The sequence below is a fragment of the Bufo bufo genome, chromosome 11 (genome assembly GCF_905171765.1).
Source record: "Bufo bufo chromosome 11, aBufBuf1.1, whole genome shotgun sequence".
NCBI classification, from domain to species: Eukaryota; Metazoa; Chordata; class Amphibia; order Anura; family Bufonidae; genus Bufo; species Bufo bufo.
The window spans coordinates 30,537,793-30,558,540 of NC_053399.1; the positions used below are offsets into that span (position 1 = coordinate 30,537,793).

Here is a 20,748-nt window from a genome sequence, read left to right on the forward strand (position 1 = left end):
TGGCTAATGCAACGTTTGTCATCCGCGTCCGTGATCCGTGGTCCCAGTCCGTCAAAAAAATATAACCTGTCCTATTTTTTTCACGGAAAAAGGTTCGCGGACCCATTCAAGCCAATGGGACCGTGAAAAAACGCGGAGGCACACAAGATTGTCATCCGCGTCCGTTTTTTTCCTATCATTTGCATGGCAAACTTGACTTAGACTTTTTTTTACTTTCCCTTATGTCTGGTGATCCTCCAAAAATAAAGGAAGACACACAGAAACGGATCACGGAACAACGGAAACCCATTTTGCGGAACGGAACACAACAACGGTAGTGTGAATGAGGCCGAAGGAGTATTCATTTATGCGATATCTTAAAGATAGGTGATAAGTGACGGATTAGCGCAGATTCCACCGCTGGGTTGCGTTCCGTTATTCAGTTTTTATCGCGCAGGTGCAATGTGTTTCGCACGCGTGTGATAAAAAACTGAATGTGGTACCCAGACCCGAACTTCTTCACAGAAGTTCAGGTTTGGGTTCAAGGTTGTGTAGATTGTATTATTTTCCCTTATAACTATGTTATAAGGGAAAATAATAATGATTGGGTCCCCATCCCGATCATCTCCTAGCAACCGTGCGTGAAAATCGCACTTGCTTGCGGTTTTCACGCAACCCCATTCATTTCTATGGGGCCTGCGTTACGTGAAAAACACACAGAGGAGCATGCTGCGATTTTCACACAACGCACAAGTGATGCGTGAAAATCACCGCTCATGTGCACAGCCCCATAGAAATTAATGGGTCCGGATTCAGTGCGGGTGCAATGCGTTCACCTCACGCATCGCACCCGCGCAGAAATCTCGCCCGTGTGAAAGGGGCCTTAGGGTTCGGTTACATGGCGATGTTTTTCTCCAAGTTGCAGAAAAGACTATTTTAGAGGTGCGATTTAGCTGTGAAAACACAGGCGAGCTGCATGACGCTCGCAACTTCCATTAAAGTCAATGGGTTAAAAGTCGCACAACACATGTAGCTGAACGTCCACATGGTGACGTGTCTCGCGACTTCTCTGCAACTTGCTTTCTCGCGACTATTTTAGAGCTGTGATTTGGCTGTGAAAACGCAGACGCGTTGCGACAAAATCCATCATGTCTGGACTTTTTGCGACACCACGGAATATCATTACATGAAGTGTCCTGCGACACACGAGACGTAAACTTACAGGCGCCACTTTCCCTATGTACTAGCTATAATGGCCTCATACAGCACCTAGCGCTGACACTGCCCATAGCAACCAATCAGAGTGCAGCTTTCATATTTTTTAGGGCGGGTTAGCCAATGTAAGAAGCGATCTGATTGGTTGCTATGGGTAACCGCTCCGCACCACTGTCACATATGAGGCCCATACAATTATACCGCACACTGCCAGTGATATCCCCGGGCATCTCTGTAAACCGCACGGTCTGCATTGCATCCACATACACTGAACAAAGCGGACTGTTTATTTACTGCAGAAAAATGCACTATAGGATCGCACATTTCTGCAGCGGCGATGGGGTTAAACCAGGCTAGTGATGGCGGCCTGACCATAATAATACCAGCCCGGGGCCGCCCGCTCCGCCGGTACAGGTGCCATTAACGGTCCCCCGTCCTTCCCACCGTTCTGCTGCACTCACCCGCCCCCCCTCAGCTAGCGGGCCGCGGCGCTCATCAGGCGGCTCCCGGTGCCGTGGACTCAGCCTCCATTTGCTCTTCGCCTCCCTCCTCCCCCTGCTGAGGCGGAGGGGGGCGCGCAATGTGACGGGAGCCCGCAGACATGTGCACAGCCCGCTCTGCGCACGTTATCGGCCTGGCCGTGAGGAGAGCGTAATGGCGGCTCTATACGTTCCCAGCTGTAATTCTCCATTATATATGAGCGAGGTTGTCTCTCTCTCTGTGAAAACTGGTTTAGTTTTACATAGCAACCAATCAGATTGATCCTTTCATTTTCCAACTGAGAGCTGAATAATGAAAGGTGAAATCTGATTGGTTGCTAGGGGCAACTAAGCCAGTTTTCCTTTGCATCAGTTTTTTATAAGGCTGGGGCTCAGGTTTCCTCACTTTTTGTCTTCCACCATGGCCTTCCCTCAGCAGAAAGGAGAGCAGGCCGTTAGAATACATTGCACTCTATGACAGGTGTCACTTACCCACCTCAAAGCTGGAATGCATTCACAACGCAGGGGTCCATTTATTATGGAGAATGAACCTTCGTCCCCAATAATCTGCCCTCATCAGTGTGCCGCCAGTCACCCCACAAACAAGCAAACCCTCATTTGACCGGGATCTGCTGCCGACAGGCAATGAAAGTGTCTAGGGGGTGAGCGATCTGTACATACCGGTACGGAGGCCATGATCTAAGGCATGTAAATGCAAGATCAGGAACAAACCGTTCTTTGGGCCTGAGAAGCATCTGATGAAAATCAGGGCTCCTCGTTTCCCAATGTGGACGGAGCTGCTTCGAGAAAGAGCTGAGTGCCAATGGAGCAGTGGTCACGCGTGCAACCTCTCCGTTCACATGAGGATTTGGAGACCTCCCTTCTTGTGATTTCTGGGGGCCACTTTCTTCGTGGGATATCCTCTATAGGTGCATAACCAAGGGTGTAGCTATAGGGGGTGCAATGGTAGCAGACACTACCGGGCCCAGGAGTCTGAGGGGGCCCAAAGACCCTTAAGCCGCATAACAAGACACCAGTATTATAGAAAGTGCATGCTGGTCAAGTTACACCTCTGGCTGGAGGGAAGGGGTTAGGTCAAGAATTTGGCATGGGGGTAGGGGGGGGTTCAATTTTCGCTTCAGGCAGATGAAGGCTATGTGCTTTCCTGCTCCTGGCCGCAAAGCACTGAGGGAAGGGGGGCCCAAGGTGAACTCTTGCACAAGGGCCCATGAGCCTTTAGCTACAGCCCTGTGCATAACAAGATCAAAAAGAAGTATAATAAACTGAGTGACAAACTGGTAAGGAGGGAGAAGACCCTGCCCAAGAGGGCTTACAATCTAGGGGGAAGTAGACAGTAGGTGAGGGTAGAAGCTGCTCATATGGCGGTGTAGAGGCAGGAGGGTTATTGATGATGGTAGGCTTTCCAGAAGAGAGCAGTTTTCAGATTGCTTTGATGGTGGGGGGAGAGTTTGATGTGTTGAGGTATCGAGTTCATCAGAGTATGGGGGATGCAGGGGAGAAATCAGAAATCTTGGAGACAATGATGTCAGGGACCTGAGACGGAGATCTGTCACGGATGGTGTACAGGAAACAAGACAAAGCAAAAGAATCTATGACTCACTGGATCCAAAACTAAGGAACAAAAGGGAGACCCCTGCATGAGACCTGTCACTCTCCCTGACTGCTTAGCCTATGCGAACACCCCAAAGATGGATGGTCGCATATCCACGTACCTCGACTATCTACCACCTGAACACCCTACAATAGTGAGGGGACACGACCACCGGCTTCCTACACTAGACACGGAGGGAGTCAGGGTCAACTGAGATCCAGAAAACAGAAAATCACAGATAAAAGAACAGCACTTATCTTTGTAGAAGACTGGGCAATAGGAACAGCATGCACACACACTCCAGGAAGTTGTATAAGCCGCACACTATTGCATTATGGGGAGGAATATAAAGGGATGCAATCAGTCCAAACACATGACAGCTGAGAGAGGCTAACGAGATGAGGAACTGAAAACCAAACAAAAGAAAACTCAAGGAGGAGGTTCTGAAAGGCTTCTGTCAGAGCTTCTCAGCTGTCTGGTTGTGACAGTACCCCTCCCTCTACGAGTGGACTCCGGACACTCAGAGCCCACCTTCTCAGGATGGGACCTATGGAAAGCCCTGATGAGACGCGTGGCCTTAATGTCAGTCACTGGGACCCACATCCTCTTCTCAGGACCATAACCCTCCCAATGAACGAGGTACTGGAGAGAACTGCGGACAAGACGAGAATCCACAATCCTAGAGACCTGAAATTCAAGATTCCCATCAACCATAATCGGAGGAGGAGGCAAAGGCGAGGGTACAATGGGTTGAACATAAGGTTTCAATAAGGACTTATGAAAAACATTATGGATCTTCCAAGTCTGAGGAAGATCAAGACGGTAGGCAACAGGATTGATGACAGACAGGATCTTGTAAGGCCCAATAAACCTAGGACCCAACTTCCAGGAGGGAACCTTCAACTTGATATTCTTGGTAGACAACCACACCAGATCACCAACATTCAGGTCCGGACCAGGCACACGTCTCTTATCTGCCACACGCTTATATCTCTCACTCATGCTCTTTAGATTATCCTGAATCTTTTGCCAAATAGATGACAAAGACGAGGAGAATCTGTCCTCATCAGGTAAACCAGAAGACCCCTCTCCCGAGAAAGTCCCAAACTGCGGATGAAACCCATATGCACCAAAAAATGGTGACTTATCAGAGGACTCCTGACGACGGTTATTTAAAGCAAACTCAGCAAGGGACAAAAAAGAACACCAATCTTCCTGATTCTCCGCCACAAAACAGCGCAGATATGTCTCCAGATTCTGATTGACGCGCTCTGTCTGGCCATTCGACTGCGGGTGGAAAGCAGAAGAGAATGACAACCGAACCCCCAAGCGAGAACAGAAAGCCTTCCAGAATCTGGAAACAAACTGCGTGCCCCTATCAGAGACTATGTCTGAAGGGATACCATGCAATTTGACAATGTGATCAATAAATGCCTGCGCCAGCGTCTTAGCATTGGGCAAACCAGGAAAAGGGATGAAATGCACCATTTTGCTAAAACGGTCCACCACCACCAGAATCACAGTCTTCCCCGAGGAACGAGGCAGGTCCGTTATGAAGTCCATGGACAGATGTGTCCAAGGACGGGAAGGAATGAGTAAGGGAAGGAGAGGACCTGATGGCCGTGAATGAGGGACTTTGGCACGAGCGCAAGTCTCGCAGGCTGCCACAAAACCCTCAACCTACTTACGAAGCGCAGGCCACCAGAATCTCCGAGCGATGAGATCCAGTGTGGCTCTTGCCCCCGGGTGCCCAGCAAGGACCGTATCGTGGTGTTCCTTAAAAATCTTGTGTCTCAAAGCGAGAGGCACAAACAACCTCCCAGGAGGACAAAGATCAGGAGCCTCCGAATGGGCTGCCTGCACCTCTGCCTCCAATTCAGGAAAAAGAGCAAAGACCACCACACCTTCAGCCAAAATGGGACCCGGGTCTTCAAAATTCTCACCTCCCGGAAAACAACGTGACAGGGCATCTGCCTTCACATTCTTAACCCCAGGGCGGAACGTGACAACAAAATTAAACCTTGAAAAGAACAAAGACCATCTGGCCTGTCTCGGGTTCAGACGCTTGGCTGACTCCAAGTAGGCCAGATTTTTATGGTCAGTAAACACGGTAATAGGGTGTCTGGCTCCCTCTAGCCAATGTCGCCATTCCTCAAAAGCCAACTTGATGGCCAACAATTCCCTATCTCCCACATCGTAATTTCTCTCTGCGGAGGAGAGTTTCTTCGAGAAAAAGGCACACGGTCGCCATTTGGCAGGAGAGGAACCCTGAGACAAGACCGCACCCACACCTACCTCTGAAGCATCAACCTCAACTATGAAGGGTAAAGAAATATCAGGTTGTACCAGGATGGGAGCGGAAGCAAAACTCTCCTTGATATTAGAAAAGGCCTTACGCGCCTCTACCGACCAGGAAGAAAAATCTACCCCCTTTCTGGTCATATCAGTGAGTGGTTTAACAACAGAGGAATAATTCTAAATAAACTTCCTGTAATAATTGGCAAAGCCCAAAAAACGCATCAGCGCCTTCTGATTCTCAGGAAGCTCCCACTCAAGCACAGCGCGGACCTTCTCGGGGTCCATGCGAAAACCAGAAGCGGAGAGAAGAAACCCCAGAAATTGAACCTCTGGAACCGCAAACACACATTTTTCCAGTTTCGCGTATAATTTATTCTCCCGCAGGATGAGCAAGACCTGACGTAAGTGTTCCTTATGAGTTTTGAAATCAGGAGAAAAAATCAAAATGTCATCCAAATACACTAATACAAATTTTCCCATCAAATGATAAAAAATGCTGTTCACGAAATGCTGAAAAACGGCTGGGGCATTCATCAAACCAAAAGGCATAACCAAATTCTCAAAATGGCCCTCAGGGGTATTGAAGGCCGTCTTCCATTCGTCTCCTTCTCTGACCCTGACCAAGTTGTATGCCCCTCTTAGGTCTAATTTGGAAAAGACTTTAGCCCCAACAACCTGGTTAAACAGGTCCGGGATCAGAGGAAGCGGATAAGGGTCACGAATAGTGATACTGTTCAGCTCCCTGAAATCCAGACAAGGTCTTAAAGAACCATCTTTCTTCTTAACAAAGAAAAAACCAGCGGCAACAGGTGACTTCGAGGGTCGTATGTGTCCTTTTCTCAGACTCTCAGAGATATAAGCACGCATAGCAACCCTCTCAGGTTGGGAAAGATTGTATAAACGAGATTTAGGCAGCTTGGCGCCTGGGATGAGATTAATAGGGCAATCGTACTCCCTGTGCGGGGGCAAATCCTGAACTCCACTCTCAGAGAAGACATCCGAAAATTCAGAGAGGAAGGGTGGTACAATCTTAGTAGAAACCTCAGAAACAGATGTCGTGAGGCAATTCTCTCTGCAAAAGTCACTCCAACCATTTATTTGCCTAGCTTGCCAATCAATGGTGGGGTTATGTTTAGTGAGCCAGGGTAGCCCCAACACTAGAGGAGTAGGCAAACCGCTAAGGACGAAACATGACACATCCTCAACATGAGCATCACTCACAATTAAACGGATATTGTGAACTATGCCCTTTAATGATTTCTGAGAAAGTGGAGCGGAATCAATAGCAAAAACAGGAATATCCTTTCCCAAAGTGCATACCTGGAAACCATGAGTTATTGCAAATTGATTATCAATGAGATTGACAGCTGCTCCACTATCCACAAAAATCTCACAAAAAATGCTCTTGCTCTCTAGCGCCACCCTAGCAGGCAGGACAAAACGGGAACTACAAGCAAACGGAAAACCTTCAATTTCCGCCTCAACCCTGCCAATAGTAACAGACGGAACATTTTTAAAAGATTTTTTCCTTTTTGTTTCTTTATTACTCCCAGAAAACTGCCTGTATCTCCTAGAAGGACAAACATTTGCCAAATGATTTATACCTCCACAACAAAAACAAACCCTCCCATGCGGGCTCAATCTTCTATTGTCAGAGGCAATCAACCCCAGCTGCATGGGCTCCTGCTCAGAAGGGGCTGACAGTGACTGAGACCCCTGCGCACAGAATGAGACCGCTGCACTGTCCCGGGACTGAGTATGACAGGAAGGAGAGATCTCTCCTCTCTCTCTAAGACGCCTGTCAATACGAACGGCCTGAGACATAGCAGAGTCCAAGGAGATAGGTCTCTCATGAAAGGAAAATGCATCTTTCAATCCCTCTGAAAGACCATGGCAAAATTGACTTCGGAGTGCAGCATCATTCCAACCAGTATCAGCTGCCCAACTCCGAAATTCTGAGCAGTATATCTCTGCGGATTGTTTACCCTGGCATAACAGACGTAGTCTAGACTCAGCCAGAGCAATACGATCCGGATCATCATATATCTGACCCAGGGCTAAAAAGAATTCATCCACTGACCGGAGGGGCCGTGCCCCCTCCGGCAGCGGAAAGGCCCAGGACTGAGCGTTACCCCTGAGCAGCGATATAATGATCCCCACCCTCCGTTCCTCATCACCAGAGGAATGGGGAAGAAGGCGAAAATGGAGTTTGCAAGCCTCTCTAAAACGCACAAAATTCTCACTACCCCCGGAGAACGTATCCGGGAGCGAGATCTTAGGCTCAGAACAAACTCCATGAACGCAAGCTGAACCGGTCACTTGAAACTGAGAAAAAGTCTTACGGAGATCAGCTACCTCCAATGAAAGACCCTGGAAGCGTTCAGCCAAAAGTGAAACCGGATCCATGCTTGAGACGATTTTGGCGGCTTATAATGTCACGGATGGTGTACAGGAAACAAGACAAAGCAAAAGAATCTATGACTCACTGGATCCAAAACTAAGGAACAAAAGGGAGACCCCTGCATGAGACCTGTCACTCTCCCTGACTGCTCAGCCTATGCGAACACCCCAAAGGTGGATGGTCGCATATCCACGTACCTCGACTATCTACCACCTGAACACCCTACAATAGTGAGGGGACACGACAACCGGCTCCCTACACTAGACACGGAGGGAGTCAGGGTCAACTGAGATCCAGCAAACAGAAAATCTGTCACGAGGGTATCAAGAGCCACGTCTGACTCCATTATACCCAGGGTCAGGAAGTCGCAGCGGGTGGCTGCGCGCTCTATATCTAAAGATCACGTTGTTTCTTAGTGATTGTTTTCTGTGTTTGCCTTGCTATCCTTTTTGTCTCACTCAGGGATCCGTAGCTTCTCCTCCTCAGCTGTTTCTTGTCTGCCACTCCCAACCTCCTTATATTCTCCCCTCACACTTCTCTAGTTGCCAGTTATAGAGCTTCCTGCCTGGACATCTATACTGACCCACTGGAGTTGTGAATCCTGGTTGTCGTTCCAGAGTGCTACCCTCCGGATCCCTGTTGGGCTTATTGTTGTCTCCTGTTGTCGCCCACCTGGGATTATATGTTGAGTCTGTGTTGTCTGTCCTCCCCTTGGTGTTTTCCCTTAGAGCTAGTGGTGCGGACTAGTGTTCCCACCGCCCTGTTCACTATCTAGGGCTCAGCTCAGGGAAAGCCAGGGCTTTAGGCACGTGATCGGCGTACGGGTGAGGAACCCGTCTAGGGACGTCAGGGCAGCCAGGTGCCAGCCGCCAGGTGAGTCAGGGGTCACCACCTTCCCTCTCACTTGGGCAGGGCCTTCCTCGTTCCCTCCCTCTGTGTCACGTATGTGATAGCCACGCCGACCGTGATAAAATCACAGATAAAAGAACAGCACTTATCTTTGTAGAAGACTGGGCAATAGGAACAGCATGCACACACACTCCAGGAAGTTGTATAAGCCACACACTATTGCATTATGGGGAGGAATATAAAGAGATGCAATCAGTCCAAACACATGACAGCTGAGAGAGGCTAACGAGATGAGGAACTGAAAACCAAAACAAAGAAAACTCAAGGAGGAGGTTCTGAAAGGCTTCTGTCAGAGCTTCTCAGCTGTCTGGTTGTGACAAGATCTTGTGAGAATCAGAGATTAGGTATTGGGAGGTTTGGTCACAGTTGTATGGAAGGGAGACATCATGGACATTGTTAGTTTGCTGGGCAAAGGGGAACCAGTGAAGGGATTGGTATAAGGGAGAGATGGAACAAGGAGAGAGGTTCCCTGATATTCACCCTTTAACCACTATACAGGGATCAGGACTTTGCTGCAGGGAACCCCCAGGTCACAAGCCCAGGAGTAATATCCTTTGGCATGAACTGATGTGAATAGAAAACAGGACGCAGTACAGAATCAGGAGGCACAAGTCGTACCCAGGCAAGTGGAGGACAGGCAGAGTACCTGCACAATGCTGACTAAACCAGAGTTGGAGCAGGTGGAGAACCGGCAACATAGGAGACTAGTGCAAGGTCAGGGCAGGCATGAGAAGAGTAGATCAAGCCGTTATAGTTAGGGTGAGTTCACACTTCACATATTTGTTCTGGAATTTCATTTCCGCACTGAAATTCCATAATAAAGTACAGTACAACATTTGGGAATGGGGTTCTGCAAACCCTATGGTCCCTTTCACACGGGCGTTGCGGGAAAAGGTCCGGGTGCGTTGCGGGAACATGTGCGATTTTTCCGCGCGAGTGCAAAACATTGTTATGCGTTTTGCACTCGCGTGAGGAAAAATCGTGCATGTTTGGTACCCAAACCCGAACTTCTTCACAGAAGTTCGGGATTGGGATCGGTGTTCTGTAGATTGTATTATTTTCCCTTATAACATGGTTATAAGGGAAAATAATAGCATTCTGAATACAGAATGCATAGTAAAATAGCGCTGGAGGGGTTAAAAAAAAAAAATTAAACTCACCTTAGTCCACTTGATCGCGCAGCCCGGCTTCTCTTCTGTCTCCTTCTTTGCTGATTGGAGGAAAAGGACCTGTGGTAACGTCACTCCGGTCATCACATGATCCATCACCATGGTAAAAGATCATGTGATGACCGGAGTGACGTCATAAAAGGTCCTTTTCCTGCACACAGCTAAGATGAAGACAGAAGGAGATGCCGGGCTGTGCGAGCAAGTGGATTAAGGTGAGTTAAATTTTTTTAAATTCTTTTTTTAACCCCTCCAGCGCTATTTTACTATGCATTCTGTATTCAGAATGCTATTATTTTCCCTTATAACCATGTTATAAGGAAAAATAATAATGATCGGGTCTCCATCCCGATCGTCTCCTAACAACCGTGCGTGAAAATCGCACTGCATCCGCACTTTCTTGCGGATGCTTGCGATTTTCACGCAGCCCCATTCACTTCTATGGGGCCTGCGTTACGTGAAAAACGCACAAAATAGAGCTTGCTGCGATTTTCACGCAATGCACAAGTGATGCGTGAAAATCACCGCTCATGTGAACAGCCCCATAGAAATGAATGGGTCCTGATTCAGTGTGGGTGCAATGCGTTCAACTCACGCATTGCACCCGCGCAGGAAAACTCGCCCGTGTGAAAGGGGCCTATTAGTTCACAGACTAAAAAATCTGATTCGGATTTGAGGCATGCTGTGGATTTCCCCATCTGCAGCATGTCCTATCTGTTCTGGAAATGCTGCAGAGTTTTTTCTCACGGATTTCATTGATTGCCAGGTAGTTAAAGGGGTATTCTCATCTTATTGATCACTGTTAAATCTGTTAATGATTTAACAGTGATCATTTTTCTAAATACACTGCTCAAAAAAATAAAGGGAACACAAAAATAACACATCCTAGATCTGAGTTAATTAAATATTCTTCTGAAATACTTTGTTCTTTACATAGTTGAATGTGCTGACAACAAAATCACACAAAAAAAAAAAAATGGAAATCAAATTTTTTAACCCATGGAGGTCTGGATTTGGAGTCACACTCAAAATTAAAGTGGAAAAACACACTACAGGCTGATCCAACTTTGATGTAATGTCCTTAAAACAAGTCAAAATGAGGCTCAGTAGTGTGTGTGGCCTCCACGTGCCTGTATGACCTCCCTACAACGCCTGTGCATGCTCCTGATGAGGTGGCGGACGGTCTCCTGAGGGATCTCCTCCCAAACCTGGACTAAAGCATCTGCCAACTCCTGGACAGTTTGTGGCGCAACGTGACGTTGGTGGATAGAGCGAGACATGATGTCCCAGATGTGCTCAATTGGATTCAGGTCTGGGGAACGGGCGGGCCAGTCCATGGCATCAATGCCTTCGTTTTGCAGGAACTGCTGACACACTCCAGCCACATGAGGTCTAGCATTGTCTTGCATTAGGAGGAACCCAGGGCCAACCGCACCAGCATATGGTCTCACAAGGGGTCTGAGGATCTCATCTCGGTACCTAATGGCAGTCAGGCTACCTCTGGCGAGCACATGGAGGGCTGTGCGGCCCTCCAAAGAAATGCCGCCCCACACCATTACTGACCCAATGCCAAACCGGTCATGCTGGAGGATGTTGCAGGCAGCAGAACGTTCTCCACGGCGTCTCCAGACTCTGTCACGTCTGTCACTTGTGCTCAGTGTGAACCTGCTTTCATCTGTGAAGAGCACAGGGCGCCAGTGGCGAATTTGCCAATCTTGGTGTTCTCTGGCAAATGCCAAACGTCCTGCACGGTGTTGGGCTGTAAGCACAACCCCCACCTGTGGACGTCGGGCCCTCATATCACCCTCATGGAGTCTGTTTCTGACCGTTTGAGCAGACACATACACATTTGTGGCCTGCTGGAGGTCATTTTGCAGGGCTCTGGCAGTGCTCCTCCTGTTCCTCCTTGCACAAAGGCGGAGGTAGCGGTCCTGCTGCTGGGTTGTTGCCCTCCTACGGCCTCCTCCACGTCTCCTGATATACTGGCCTGTCTCCTGGTAGCGCCTCCATGCTCTGGACACTACGCTGACAGACACAGCAAACCTTCTTGCCACAGTTCGCATTGATGTGCCATCCTGGATAAGCTGCACTACCTGAGCCACTTGTGTGGGTTGTAGACTCCGTCTCATGCTACCACTAGAGTCAAAGCACTGGCAGCATTCAAAAGTGACCAAAACATCAGCCAGGAAGCATAGGAACTGAGAAGTGGTCTGTGGTCACCACCTGCAGAACCACTCCTTTATTGGGGGTGTCTTGCTAATTGCCTATAATTTCCACCTGTTGTCTATCCCATTTGCACAACAGCATGTGAAATTGATTGTCACTCAGTGTTGCTTCCTAAGTGGACAGTTTGATTTCACAGAAGTGTGATTGACTTGGAGTTACATTGTGTTGTTTAAGTGTTCCCTTTATTTTTTTGAGCAGTGTATATTTAATTAACTAATTCCCACCCCTTAGAAGAAAATAAACATATACTTACCTGACTGTTGTCTTCAGTCTTCCCTGGTTACGGCCACCGCTCTTCTCAGGAATCGCGGTGGCCGCGCTTGCGCAGACGACTTCTTCTCTTCTCCCGGCCGCGTGCAGTCCCGAAAGCGCACACCGAGGCCGCGCATGCGCTATGGTAATTTCTTCCTGGCCAGTATAGTATAATTGCCAGGAAGAAGTCACCAGGGCGCATGCGCGGCCTCGGCGTGCGCGTTCAGTCCAGATCGCGCGGCGCGGCCGGGAGAAGACTTCAATCAAGATGGAGCCCGCCCCCTGCCGAGTGCCAAACACAGGAAGTGGACAGCGCGCCGGGAGCAGGTAAGTATGAAACGGCGTGTTGATAATACCCCTTTAAATCTGCAGCTCAGTCCGCACCAAAATCTCCAATGAAATCCACGTGTAACACAAGTGGATTTCTTTGCAGATATTTGGTGTGAGTTTTTAGGGCTCATGCACACGAACGTATTTTGTTCACGTGTCCATTCTGTTTTGTTTTTTTTTGCATGCAGCCCTTATGCAGAACCATTCACTTCAATGGGTCAGCAAAAAAATGGAAATTACTCCGTGTGCATTCCGTTTCCGTATGTCCGAATGGCCGTACCGCAAAAAGATGGAACATGTCCTATTCTTGTCCATTTTGCGGACAAAAGGATAGGCATTTTTACAATGGATTCGCCAAAAAATGGATGTCACATGGACGACATCCGAATTTTTTCGAACCGCAGAATACATACAATTGTGTGCATGAGCCCTAATGCTGATTTACCTGCAGAAAAATTACTTGATGTGTGAATTCAACTTAAGGGTCTGTTTACACAGAGCTTTTGAGTGCTGATTTTGTCGCGTTTACACCCCAGAATCAGCTTCTTTCTCACTCAAACTGAAAATGAAACACCAAAAACAACGCAAACATTTTATAGACAGATTTTCAAAATCCGACTTGTGAACACGGGTGCAGGTTTCCAAAACAGAAAATCCGAACAGATTTCCATACAAATGCGTACTAAAAACCGAATGTGTTACATCTCTTGGTGTGGATTTGATGCGGTTTTGAAGCAGATCTTACCCATGCATTGAAAAGGGTGAAATTCCGCTCTAATCAATACTTAAATATATTCTTCCAGGTTTACTAAATATGAAATATTGTCAGATTTATCTCAACTGCAAATTTAACATGTTTTTCATACTTCTTCACGCAAAGTATGCACATAAATGGTTTCCGCATCTCAAAGACCTCTTTCTTCTGCCTCCAGAGCTCTCTCTCCTTGGCATTTCATCCTTGTCTTCCTTTGTCCGATTTAATGGATTCTCCATTTCATCTGTATTTTTCTTCACCGCCGTTGCCATACATTGTGAACATCATCTACTCTCTCTGCTAGAAATCCAGATATCTACTGTCTTTGGCACTACACAGCGTATCCCTTTCAGTGCCTCGATTCAATGCTGTATACAATATCAGGACTATAGACATTGAGGCAACCACATCGTATGCATCTATTGAATGTAGTAAGTGCCAAGGACAAACTTGTCCAAAAGCAAAGCAGTCAGATCTGTCTTGTTTCTTTGTAGATCAGAACATAATGGCGAAGATACAGCATATCTTCAGCTATCACAATGGTGCGCCACGATCAGATGAGACTGGCAAAAGTGAGGCCACCGCCTCATGAGATCACCATGGCCCTGACGATCACGAAGAAGGATAAAAAGCTTTCTATCAGCAGCTTTAGATAATATATTTCTACATCGATGATAGGGAAGATGCACGGACAAAGTGGTTATGTTGGAAAAGATAAATATGAGCCTCGTTTTACTTCTGGCCATGTGCATTAGATAAATGTCAGCCGAATCTGTTGATTTCAGCAAGACCAGCTGACCATCTAATGTGTATGGGGGGCGGCCTTCCCTAGCATCTGCTAGGATGAGGCATTTGGATTTCAGTTGCCCAATCCTTATGTTCGCGGGGAGATAAGCTGCTGGCCTAGGTGCCTGGCACTGGATTTCCCCTCTCTCCGCATTCATGACCCAAGCCGTATATTCACATGTATGGAGGAGTCAGGATAGATAGCTGCCAACTATCTAATGTGTATGGCCAGCCTTAGGGCTCATGCACACGACCGTAGTTCTGGTCCACATCCGATCTTTGTTTTTTGAGGATTGGATGCGGACCCATTCTTCTCAATGGGGCCGCAAAAGATGCAGACAACACACCCATGTGCTATCCACAAGCTCGTTCCTCGGCGCTGCAAAAAATAGAACATGTCCGATTCTTGTCCGTTTTGCGGACAAGCATAGGACATTTCTGCAGGAGATATAAAAAAAAATGGCGGCATGCACTTGGCTAGTATCCATGTTTTGCAAATCTGTGTGCTTCCGCCCTTAGTCTTAGGCATCCAAATGCATATACCCATGTCCATTCTATTGGTGAGTTGATTTACAAAACCCATTCAAGAAATTCCCAGACAGTGCATGGAGAAGTTATGTTCTTTTAACAACCCCTCTTGTTCTCACAAGTCCCCTGATTTTGAGTTTGTTGCTGCCAAGACCCATCAAATGTTGTTGTTAAAGGGATTTTTTCGCTTTCTTATATTCATGTCCTATCCTCAGCATGGATTATCAATACCAGTTTGGTTGGGATCTGACTCCCAGCACCCTGGCGATCAGTTGTTTGAAGGGGCAGCAGTTCTCATGGCAGCATTGCATCCTCTTCAATGTTTACCTGCAGGGTGTCGACTTTGTCACGGCAGTTCAGTGAAATGACAGTTCTTTCGTCAATGGCTGGCAGGTAAACATTAAAGAGGAAGCAGCGCTCGCGTGAGATAACCGGGGTGCCAATCTGATATTGATCATTTATCCTAAGGATAGGACATTAATATTAGGAAACCGGAGAACCCATTTAAAAAGGTTTTCTAAGATTTTTTGTAAAAATGATACAGTCTAAAATAATCAGAAAACCTGTATTCACCTTTTAAAGGCGTTCTCCAGGTTCAGAGCTGAAACCGGACGTACCCACATTTTTACCCAGGCAGCCCCCCAAATACGAAATACTCCAATGCTCTCCTTTGCCCTGCGCTGAATTACGCAGGGCAAAGACTTTTTATGAGATCCGGTGATGTACCAGACTTGTATAACACCCATGTCTGGGTGAAAAAACACCTCTTTAAAGGGTTGTACATACCCTTATTTTCACCCAGGCAGCCTCCCTGAGGCTAGCATCTGAGCATCTCATGCCCTGAGGCGCTCCCTTGCCCTGCGCTAGATCGCGCAGGGCACGGGTTCTTTTGTTTTTTAATAACACACTGCCGGGCGGAAACTTCAGTGTTCGGTGACATCACCGGCTCTGATGGGCGGGCTTTAGCGCTGCCCTAGCCGTTTTACTGGCTAGGGCAGTGCTAAATCCCGCCCATCAGTGCCTGGCAGCCCCATGGAGAGCCCCAGTACATCACCGGATCTCCAAAAAATGCCTTTGCCCTGCGCGATTCAGCGCAGGGCAAAGGAGAGCATCGAAGCATGAACTGCCAGGGGGGCTGCCGGGGTGAAAATGGAGGGATGTCCGGGTTCAGCTCTGAACCTGGACAACCCCTTTAAAAGTCCTTCCACTCCAGCACCGCTCCTCAAGTGCTAGTTGTTCTGGTCCCTGCTTCTCCTGCAGCAATGATGCCACATCCACTGTTCACACCTTGCTTCTTCTGCCAGACTCTCTGTCTTCTTCTTGATTGACAGGGCCAGGTGAGATGACAATGCAGGAGCCTGTCAATCAAGGAGACGGAGGGGCTGGCAGAAAAAGCAGGAGGAGGAAGGATGCACAGAGTGGCTTAGGTCTGCCCTCAATGCACTCAACTGCTCATTTGCATATGGATTTAAAGTACGTTTTCTCCAGAATGAAGCAACCGACCTGCATAACAAGGGTATGCTTTATATCAGAGGGGTCAACCCTGTTAGGTATTATGCCTTGTTTAATAGGGTTGTTCCTGCCGACAGATGCTTTTTAAGGCAGTTTTTACCATGCTCTATGTAGGGGCTGGGGAGAGCAGGACAAACTCCTTTTGTGGAGTATTTCTCATCAGGAGTAGTGTGAATATGAAGTTTTATTCTGCCAGATATTGCTCTTGAAGTGCACTGGAGACAGAGCTTCAATGTTTTGTGCTTTCTGCTCTCTGCATTGAGCCGCTTCACAGCCCCTGCCCTCTGCTCTGAGTGTTTGCTGTAGTGTTCAACCAGGAGACCACTACAGCTGTCACTCAGAGCAGACGGGCTGTGAAGCAGATCAATGCAGAGAGAACTTCACAATGGTGCTCTCTGCTCCTGGACTCCCACAATGCAGTGCTGTCTGGTAATAGAAACCCTTCAGAAGTGTGAATTCAATGGTACATTTTTATCACAGAATAAAACATAATTAATATTAATATTTATGCCCTCTTCTCCTCCCTTTGCAAAAAAATAATAAAAACAACTGTAGTATTTTCAACAATCAATTTTTAAAACTCTTAAGGGTCCATTCACATGTCTGCATGAATGGGTCCGCATCCGTTCCGCAATTTTGCGGAACAGGTACGGACCCATTCATTTTAACGGGGCCGCAAAAGATGCGGACAGTCCCAGAAAAAAGATAGCTCCTATGCTGTCCTGCTCTTGTCATGGACAAGAATTGGCATTTCTATCATAGTGCTGGTCATGTGCGGTCAGCAAAATGCAGAACGCACATGGCCGGTGTCCGTATTTTGCGGATCCGCAAAACACTTGCGGATGTGTGAATGGACCCTAACCCTGTTAGTAGCCCATCCTTATGGTTTGTTTCTTCATTGTGTCCCTGGTTATTTCCTCAAGTAGGTATTTCATTTCAGTTTGGCATGCCCATTCACCACAGCCACTGCCATCCTCCATGCCAGTGCAGAGAGTTTGCGCATGCACCGCCCTGGCTTTTTGCTTGCACAGGCCGAGCCTGCACGTTAACAGCACTGGGTTGCCTTGTAACTTCAGCTCTTTTGGTTGTGTGGGAAATGTAGTTTAAAGTATGGCATGGGAAGGTCACGTTTGTTATGTTGCAGCCTTGTGCTAAAATAAAAAAATAAAAAATCTAGTTTTTCCCCAAAATTCTGTACTCGATACCCCACAATGACAAAGTGAACAGAAGCCACTATCACTGCCATCCTCCTCTGCATTGCAGTGGCATTCCTAACATTATTCGTCTGGCCCCAGGACAGTTTTTTTTTTTTTTTTTTTTAGAGTTTTAACTTGTGTTTTGTTTGTTTGTTTGCAATAAAGATGTCTATGTTATATTTCCCTTATCATTTTGGATGCGCATGTGTTTTATGTATCCTCTTGGCCCATGATGCGTCCCATATTGTGCATTGGTAAGTTACAGCGAAGCCCATCAAATTGAGAACACTGAGGTTCAGAACATTTCCAGAGGTCATTGTAATACATGTAAAATGTTCCTGCCTGCAGCTGTGATATCTACTCCGCCATGTTACATTACAGACAACGAGACAGAGTTGTTGTTTTTTAACCTTGTCAATTTTATGCTTTTTCATGTTCTAATAGCGCACGCCATTAGGTGTCTATTAAAAATCTAATGGAAATGATATTATGTCTTGTATGGTTGCATTGTGGCCTTCTATTATGTTAGTGAATGCAATGTTCTCCTATACTCACTTCCACATAGGCCATATAAAGCGGAGAAGCTGTAAAAATAATAGTATAAGGTTATCAGGACACGTCCTACCTATATAAGCTGAGGACTGTCTGCCCGAAACATACACAGTGATACTATAATATCAAGAAACGACTATATGAGTGAAATGTTCTCATTTAAATCAACACAGACATGAGGCAGACAGAGGACTATAAGCACTATCTCAAATAATACAGCAAAAAAAGTTGCCTCACTTGCGCAAATGGCATTTATCATGTAGATAAGTTAAAGAAAATCTGTCATCCCATTTTGGACCTACAGTAAAACATGTGTCGAACTGCAAATATGGAGTCCAGATCACTATTTTTTATTGTCCTACTGCCCCCTGTTCCCCTGTTGTCAACACTCAGAGGAGCGTTGAAATACATTGTCAGGACTGCGGCGCACACGAGTCCTCTCCATTATGTAACAACGGCACTGTGTATTTCAGTGCATCTTTGAGTACCGACAGCGGGGGAATGGGGGGCAGTAGAAAATAAAAACCGCTGGGCCCCCCCCATGGATGTCCACATGCCCTAACTGGACGCCATCAGAAGAGTCCCTTTAAACTGCACTCCATTTATGTCTTTATTTCTGCCCTTGATATAGCAAGCTAACCACATAACTGTAGACCAACAATGAAGCTAGCTACACACATTAGATCTATGGTAAGACAACAGGGGTCAGCATCATTCAGCACGCCAGCTGTTGTGAAACTACGATTCCCAGCATGCTCCATTAATTTCAATGGGAGTTATGAGAAGAGCGGTGCAAGTGTGCATGCTGGGAGTTGTAGTTTCACAACAGCTGGAATGCCGGAGGTTACCTATTCCTGATCTAATATGTGTGGGGGGGGGGGGTGCCCTCGGTGGCAGATTTTGTTGGGAAAGAATAAGCAGGTAGTTGGACTTCAATCAACATGACCGATTTATGTTCTCAAGAGAGAACCCACAAAAGGAGTCTAGAGATGGCTCACTCCCCTCTCCCTATGGCATATGCACTCTTGCAGGGGCGGACTGGAAACTTATAGTTGCCCTGGAAAAGAAAAACCTAAAAGTGGCCCCAAATTGACAGAAGGCAGGGAAACACAAGTAGCCGGGGTCAGCAACAGTGATGGCCAGTTCGCTGTGTTCGCTGCCATCTTAACTGACAAGTCCGGCGAGGCACAGGTAAGTCCTTACCTGTGCCTGTGCGCGAGCCGGTCTGAAATGAAATGCGGTTACCGGGAGCAGGCAGTACCGAGAACAGCCTCTGGGGGCCTTCATTGGGCTGTTCTCGGAACTGCCTGCACCCGGAGACCGCATTTCATTTCAGACCGGCTTGCGCACAGGCACAGGTAAGGACTTACCTGTGCCTCGCCGGACTTGTCAGTTAAGATGGCAGCGAACACAGCGAACTGGCCATCACTGTTGCTGACCCCGGCTACTTGTGTTTCCCTGCCTTCTGTTAATTTGGGGCCACTTTTAGGTTTTTCTTTTCCAGGGCAACTATAAGTTTCCAGTCCGCGGGCGAACACGGCGAACTGGCCATCAATGGTCAGCAATACCAAAGCTCAAATTCTATCCTATCTGAACCATATACCATAGTGCAGCACAATATATTGCCCCAAAAGCTGTCCCTCTGTGGTGGCCATCAATAGCTGCCATTTTCTGTCCTCCTCCTCCAGTTGTCTCTAAATAAGATATGAAGCAGGGGGCCTCTTCAGGAGGAGATGTGCGGTCACTGGCTCATTATGTGCCAGTGGCAGAGAAGGCGTCGAGGCATTGGCCTCTAAGGTCTATGACCAATCCGTCGCTACACTCTTAAGAGGGGAGTGGGAATGCATGCTCGACTTGTGTCAGGGGTAGGGATGAGCGAATCGACTTCGGATGAAACATCCGAAGTCGATTTGCATAAAACTTCGTTCTAATACTGTACGTAGCAGGGGCTCCGTACAGTATTAGAACTTATTGGCTTTGATGAGCCGAAGTTATTGCTTGGAACCAAACCCAAGTTCGGGAAATGTTTTTTACAGTACAAATTAATTTATTAAGTTATTGCACGAAGTCTCGCAAGACTTCACGTAGCAATAACTTCAGCTCATTGGAGCCAATACATTCTAATACTGTACCTCCTGCTCCGTACAGTATTAGAACTAAGTTTTATCTCTCATCCCTAGTCAGCGGTATTGGCCGACAGAGACAGACAGCTGTCTATTAAGCATGTCCAACCTTAGATGGCACTCATGATAACCATTTGTTAATGCTTTCAGCAGACTAAAATGTAGGCTTTGCCTTGTAGTTCTTGTTCTGCACTTTCTAGCTCATTGCATGCCACAAGAAAAAGCACTGGGGTTGCCTTTCTGGCAGCAATATACCTAGACATGCTCAGGGTTGGACTGGATTTCCCCACATATCATCAATAAGTCTAATACTGTCATGGACGTACCGAGACATACGGACATCCCTGCGACAGTGGGTGACAGAAGATCTGTGAGACTTGCAACACATACTTTGATCTGACAGGTTTCCTTGTGGATCAATAGGTGTCTG

General features: G+C 47.2%; 1 protein-coding gene across 2 annotated transcripts in view; it reads right to left on the reverse strand.

The window, feature by feature from the left end:
• Positions 1-1,763, reverse strand: part of PCNX4 (pecanex 4) — a 45,150-nt gene extending 43,387 nt beyond the window's left edge. The window contains exon 1 of one of the 2 annotated variants that reach the window (XM_040411208.1): positions 1,656-1,763. The gene's annotated coding sequence lies outside the window, so the exon portion shown is untranslated. The remainder of the gene's footprint in view (positions 1-1,655) is intronic. The other variant, XM_040411207.1, reaches the window with a different exon arrangement.
• Positions 1,764-20,748: the final 18,985 nt, after the last annotated feature.